The 7,540-nt window shown below is 36.9% G+C and overlaps 1 long non-coding RNA gene across 1 annotated transcript; it reads left to right on the forward strand.

Moving 5' to 3' along the window:
• The first annotated feature begins 459 nt into the window (after positions 1 to 459).
• Positions 460 to 6,456, forward strand: LOC127508924 (uncharacterized). The gene is made up of 3 exons (XR_007928976.1): positions 460 to 663; positions 5,266 to 5,376; positions 5,638 to 6,456. It is a non-coding gene; the product is annotated as an uncharacterized LOC127508924 (long non-coding RNA).
• The last annotated feature ends 1,084 nt before the right edge of the window (positions 6,457 to 7,540 follow it).

Here is a 7,540-nt window from a genome sequence, read left to right on the forward strand (position 1 = left end):
CTCTGATCGAATGAGTGATTGACAGCGCTCTCATCCAGTGGCGTTGGGCATTGTCAGGTTGACAGAAAATCTAGCCCTATGATGTTGGGGGGGCACCAGGGGTGGCCAATCATATTCCAGGGGGGGTCGGTGCCACCCCTCTAGACACGCCCCTGACCGGTGCTTCTTAAAAAAAAAAAAATTTAAACAATTACATTGAGAGCATGTGTTTGCGGGACATTTGAATGACATTTTGAATTTAAAATGTGGACATTTCATGAGTCCTCATATTTAAAATAGCTTTAAATACATACTAAAGTTTTATTAAAAATGTAAAAATGCAAACAGTTTTGTGTGATGGGCATGTTTAGGGATAGGAATAGTGTAGGGGGAGAGAATGTACAGTTTGTACAATATAAAAACCGTTACGCCTATGGAATGTCCTCACTAAGATAACAAACAAACCTGTGTGTGTATTTACACCACACCCTTGAGACGCTGCAGGACTGTGTTCAGAAGTGTAACGGCGGTGCCATGGGTGTGGACCTATAAATCTAGCGGATCTCCGCTGTTCACAGCAGTCTGACTAGAGTGTAACGGTCATCTACTTGACCTCAGCTACAGCAAGAAAGATGAACAAAATCATTTTCGGCTTCTCTGCAGTCGTTCTGTATTTGGCAGCAGGTAAGATGCTTTTATATATATATATATATATATATAGCCTACTGTATAAAATAGCAGTAGATTATTTGTTTGAATATTTCTGGTCAGTTTTTTTTGTGTGGCGAATGAGCTGCTTTCATTCCACATCTATTCAGTCATTGTGGAACATGTGAATCTGTGATAAATTTAGAAGCTGTGGTTTATGAGTCATTCTCATCCGTAATATTGCTGTCAGTGATTCGAGCCTACACCAAGCTTCCAAAAAGAAATACTCTTGATTTTTATAACTTTTTATATATTTATATAATTATATTAATTTCTCTATCATTATTTTTAAACTGGTATATTTGTAGACAAAGGTCTCAGCTAATGAACATTTCTGAAAATTTTTTTCTCTAAAAATGTACGTTTATTCACTTCAGAACTTAATTTGTTCCATCAGACACATTAAAAAGCATATTTGAATTTGATTCATCCAACAGCAGTATAAAGTCTTCAATTATGTAATAATTGTGTTAGTAAAGGAGCTAAAAATTAAAAAAAAAAAAAAAATTCCTTAATTCTCTAACCTTCTTTTTAATACTAAACATATATAATCAACGTTCTTAGGTAAATCAGACATGATATCATGTAGTTCAGTTGTTGTTTTAATATTTTAACACAATGAATTGAAAAATGAGTAAGACATTTCTTTCCAAATTAACACAAACCTTCACCTGACGGTGTTAAATACTGACAGAGTTGACAAAGGTTCAGCTGGGGCCAAATTTAGAGTAAATGTAAATAGAATCGTGAAACAACATTAGAAGAATTCCCCATATGCAAAAAACATATTAAATCACATCATATAGACTTTTTGAGAGCACTTGTCTAAAGGAGTTGACTTACTTTTTGTATTGTTTGATATATTACAGATCTCCACCTTTCAATTTAAATTTATATTTTTGAATTTGTTGCATTTTTAAACACTTTGTTTGGCAGTTTTACATGTGACCTCATGCTGAGGACCGGCTAAATTACATGTACATGTAAGTATAGAGCATGTATTTAAATAATAGTAACAAAATTATTTAAAAATAAAAGCAATGAATGTCCTGAGTATCCAGATTTCCTTTAGATGTAACATTTAAAGTATTTTTATTATGATTAATTAATTTATTTTTTTAACATAAAGCAGGCTGTTGTGTGTAGGACACGTTTTGTCCCTTGATTATCTCAATAATCAGTGCTATGTTAATACAATTTGTAACATAGAACGTTATATCGGGAGGTCTGGTTCATTCTTACCCATTTGTCGATGTGTTCATGAGAGAGACAGGTTAGTTGAGGCAGAGAGATCAAACCAGTTACATAGGAAAACTTGGCTGAACTTGCCCACTAAAGAACCCGTCAGTTTGGCTATAGACCACAGTTGTGAATCTGAAATAGTATCTGTCATATCTCTGCTAATATTTTGTAGAGTAGAATGGAAGTTCATTTGTGTTTTGCAGAGAGAATATAGAAAAGAGCACATAGTTTCTTTGTAGTTTATACTTTTAAAACTTGGATACTGTTAGATTTTGTAATCTCACTTTAATTTTTGGTTTTGGTGCCTACTCCTTTTCTTGACTGAAGTGTTACTGAAAAGGAATAAAAAATGAATCTACCCCTAACTGCAACATATCACATGCACACAACAGCATAATTAATTATAATATTTTAATAAGAATATTTAACTTCACCTCGGCTCCACTCCAGGGGCGCAGGTGCTTCTGTCTTGATCTGTGCTCACGATTTCATACGGACAGGAAATTGATCGTACGGCAGCGTGGGTATTGTGTTCCCACAGTGTTTCAACGCAGCACGAGTTTCCTTGAATGGGAATGTCTAGGTTAGGTATGTAACCTTGGTTCCCTGAAAGGGAATGAGATGCTGTGTCACTCTGCCATACTCCCGGTATGCCTGCAAGCGACTAGAAGCTAACACTGTTTGGTCTGGGTTAACTATAGTTTCCTGGTCGCTGACGTCACCCGTCTACGGCGTTCCGTCAAGACACTGGACAGATTCTATACGCGCTTCACGACGCAATCACGCAGCGGCATTCCCACAGCGCTTCGACGCAGCATCTCGTTCCCTTTCAGGGAACTAAGGTTACATACGTAACCGAGACGTTTTCCCAGGAGGTCTCCCATCCAGGTACTGACCAGGCTCAACCTTGCTTAGCTTCAGTGTTGGGCTACAGGGTGATATGGCTGTGCAAATAACTCCAAAATCTCAGACAAGTTATAATATAACAGATATATTAATTACAACTATAGTAGATTTCTGCAAGTTTACATTTTACGTGCAAGCTTTGTCACTGTGCGCACACTGCTGTTTTGTCCATCATTTAACGCCATACATCACGAACAGTTTGATGATCCATTTTGCGAGTTATATTTGCTGTGTGAACTTCTGTATTATGTATGCCTCAGTGTACTGGAATGACGGTGAGCTTGGGGGCAAGGAGCACGAGCTCATTTGCATTTAAAGCAACCCACCCACAAAAATGGCTTTATTTTGCTCACACCCAAACGCTATAATAAATGATCTGTGGGGTATTTTGAGCTGAAACTTCAGACACATTCAGACACCAGAGACTTAAATTACATCTTGTCAAAAGGGACATAATAGGTCACCTTTAAAAGTACATATGCTCCATGTAGTTTCTTAATTAATATGAAGTCACAACCTGCATTCACAATAAATATAATTTTAATTGAGTTTAGCGTGTCACACTGCAGAACACTATAGGTGCTTCTCAATACATAAATTGATGCTGCGTTGTTTGCTCACTCTATTATCCAGCTCAGGCATCACGAAGAAGACCTTTTATTAATATTATAGTTATAGACTACTTAATAACTTTATAATTACTAAGAAAGTGTTTGGATCGCTTTTCCAATTCAATCACCAAAGAGAAGAAAATGTATTTTATTGCATAATAATTAATGAACATATTATATAGTCATAGTTCTGATATTATATAGTCAGCAAATTAACTATATACACTGCAGCATATATTTGCAACACTATACTTCATATATGCAATATACATTGTATTTAGTGAACCAGACTTCTTCTGCTCATTGCTATGAAAATCCACTCATAAATTTAGTGCCTGATGCTGCTCATAATTTTCAACCTCTGAAACGCAAGCTCACCACCTTTTGTTTTCCATATTTACCAACTAGGTTGGTAACCAAGAGTCTGTTTATTTTGGGCAGTATCAAACAACATTCGGTTTCAAATAAATATTTACTGTAACCTCCACCCACCCTACTGTCGGTGAGAAAATCTGCTCTAAAGAAGATTACATGATCATACGCCTGGAAAACAGGTTTAACAGGGATTAAGAAAAGAGAGACATTTCACAGAAAAGAGGGAAGAACTTTTTTAATTATCTGACATGTCACAATCAAGTCTATGCTTGGTTAGATCTTACAAAACCAAAAATAAATCTGAAGCACACTCTGTTTGTGTAACAGAGTATTTAATGGCTCAGATAATTAAAGCCTTTTCACCATGTTTACCCTATTGCCTTTATCCTACGGTATGCTTTTGTTTAATTGATTCATGTTTCAAAACCCTGTTAGTGAACTGTGACAGGAATTAGAACTTGAAAATAACTATTTCAAACATAACATGGATCATTCAGTATATGATATGTGTAGCTACTTATTGTGTAAGCTGGAGTAAGTGTGTATGGATGGGGGTTCGTTTGCTATAGTTTCTTCAGAATTGAGCTTAATCAAATAAAAAAAAAGTCCTTAAAGGTAAAAATGATTCATAAATATGGTATTGTTTTTGTACATTTTTATACTGGGAGTTAATTACTGTATATTAAAATATGATATGCTCTCATATAGATATAAAGATAAACATGGGTGAGTGAGTGAGTGTGGTAGATCGGAGGGGTGACCGTTTTAATCCTTTATCCTTAAAAGCTTTTAAATTCCATCCAGGGTGTGACCGAAACCCGCCTGTGTAGATTTCTCTCTCTCTCTCTCTCTCTCTCTCTCTCTCTCTCTCTGTGTAATACAAAGGGTATATTTGTACCTGTATGTGTTCCAGATATTAAAGAATGTAACCTTAAAATGTTATCTCATTTAAGAAATAAAAATTCTGTCAATATTTACTTACTTACTCAATCAATCCATGGGTTACAAAAGGAGACATTTAGAAGGAATAACCTTTTTTTCATATTTGGGTGAACTATTATTGTAGATGAACTGTGCTTCCAGTCAACTACATGTTTAAGTTTTGTTCAATTCTTCATCCCTCTGTTGCTGTGAATGACATGTGTACTGTAGTAAAGAAGCATGACTCGCACACTTCTGAGCTAGAGCACACACTGAGAAGAGAAAGGGTTGAGAAATGGTGAAAATGTTACTTATGTTGCCGATTAGATCAGAAACAAATCTGCAAAATGGTGCATTAATGCTCTCACCTTACCTTTCCAGTAAAACAGCAGATTCAGAACTGTTTATTACTTTTTATACTGAAGAAACTTATATGCCTTTTAAAAAAAGATTTGAATAAATTCCATGAGGGGTACCATGTCACTAACAGCTTCAAAAGTTTCATGAATCTGCTCTCTCTCAGTTCAGGCCCTGGAGTGTTATGACTGTAAACTGGGATTCGGGAGTCTTTGCTTCACAACCAAAACGACATGTGATGCTGGTCAGCAGTGCTTCAGTGGATTAGGGACGGCTGGTAAGTTTATTCTGTTCAAAAGTTGTTGAACACCCTCATTTTTTTGAAAGACGTAAATGTTCATTAAAGAGTCATTTTTTGCATCTCCTTAAATCGTAAGATTTAATATACTAAAACTGAGTAATTAATTTTATTTTGGGGATTTTAATTACTTGTTACGCTTTCCAGGGTGAAGAACATTGTTAATGTTCGCATATATTTTTTCTGTTCTCAGACATTTTTTAAATTATATTTTAAAGCTTAATCTCATCTCAATTTCAGCTGGTGTTGTGGATATTAAGATGAAAGGATGTCTCGAAGTGTCCAAATGCAATAAAACTGAACAGGTGAATTTCCCGTCCAACTCAAGCACACAGATATACAAGATGACGAAGACATGCTGTTCTACTGACCTGTGTAACTCAGCTCTGGGTCACTTCTCTGCTGTCAGCATGGCCTTCACTACCATCACTTCTGTGTTCATGCTCAAATTCCTCATTTGAGGAGGATTATTTCATCTCACACACACACACACACACACGCACACACACACAAACACATACACACACACACACACACACTTTTGTTTTTGTGAATTGTGGGGACATTCCATAGGTGTAATGGTTTTTATACTGTACAAACCGTATTTTCTATCCCCCTACACTACCCCTACCCCTAAACCTACCCATCACAGGAAACTGTGCACACTTTTACTTTCTCACAAAAACTCATTCTGTATGATTAATAAGCCTTTTGAAAAATGGGGACATGGGGTAATGTCCTCATAAGTCACCTCTTCTTGTAATACCTATGTCATACCCATGTCATTATACACATTTGTGTCCTGATATGTCACAAAAACGCGGGCACACACACACTTCAAAGACACTTATGACAACTTCTAGATGTTGTAGCCCATCAAGGTGGTGTTTCATATCAAATTACTCCTAGTTTAATGAGTCACACTTTGGTGGACATCACCATCTCATAGAAGGCATTGTATGTGTTGTGTTATAGTGTCCTTATATTCGTGTCTGAATGGAAAGCGGTGATATTTGAATGTGACTGTAAACTGTATTTAATAAACAACATGAGACAGTGCTTTTGAGCCGTGTGATTCTTTTACTGACTATTCTTCTGCCAGGCATAAGCAATCAACAGATGATCAGTCCGACACACAAGTCAACTTAATCAAACACAGGGTGTGTCGAACCAAATCCACCACATCCCCCTTTTTTTAGCAAAACATATTCAAGCCTATCAAACAGTAACTTTAATTAAACATTTGGCTAACTAACCAAAACACCATTCTAAATATTTACTCACAAGTGTTCTCAGTAAACATCAATAGTCCCTTCAAATTTCTTTGAGAATATTTTGATTAATCTGTTACAGCTTACTGTTCTCCTTCTTTATTTTTTTCTTAATTTTTTTTTAAGATATTGTCATATCACATGCCCATAACATAATCATTATATCTAGTTGGCCGTATTACTGCCCTACCACTTCTAGTATGGCGAGTTGGAAGTTCATCCACTCTCACCAGAGAATTCTCAGGTGGATGGTCGTGTGGTCTGGGTGTCTGAGTGGATATCTCATACGGATGTTCATCAGGATCAACACCTTTGCACAGACTTGGATGTATCTTTCTCAAGTGGCGTCAATTCCTCCTGAATGTCTTTCCAGCTGGCGTTTGCACTGTGTAAGACCGTGGTTCATCTTGCATCCACGTCTGGTCTGCATATGTACTGTGGATCCTGGAACCAGCTCAGGTAGTGTCTTGGCATTTTGGTTGTATTGATGCCGCATACGAGATTGCAAATCCACCAGCCTTTTGTGTATATGTTGTGGGGTCGACTGTTGAAGCACAGCGCTAGAGCATGGGTGTTACGTCTTGAGACTTTATTTTATTTGTCATTTGTTCTGTGTACTTGTGTTTTGTTTTTCTTTCTTTTTGTTTTCCCTACATGTCTACGGCTACCATTCTGAGGGAGATAATTGGGTTCTCCTGTTGCTGATTTGCTGCCCATTCACCTCAGATCCACTAATTGGCTACAACCAAGAGAAAGCCAGCATATAAAGCCAGCACTGTCTTACAGCAAGCTGAGAGGGAAAGGGTTGCAGACTGTAGCTTGCCACATGGACTTCTTTTCGCTTGCCCCAGATAACTCTACTGTTTTTGGTC

This window comes from Ctenopharyngodon idella, chromosome 3 (genome assembly GCF_019924925.1).
Source record: "Ctenopharyngodon idella isolate HZGC_01 chromosome 3, HZGC01, whole genome shotgun sequence".
NCBI lineage: Eukaryota > Metazoa > Chordata > Actinopteri > Cypriniformes > Xenocyprididae > Ctenopharyngodon > Ctenopharyngodon idella.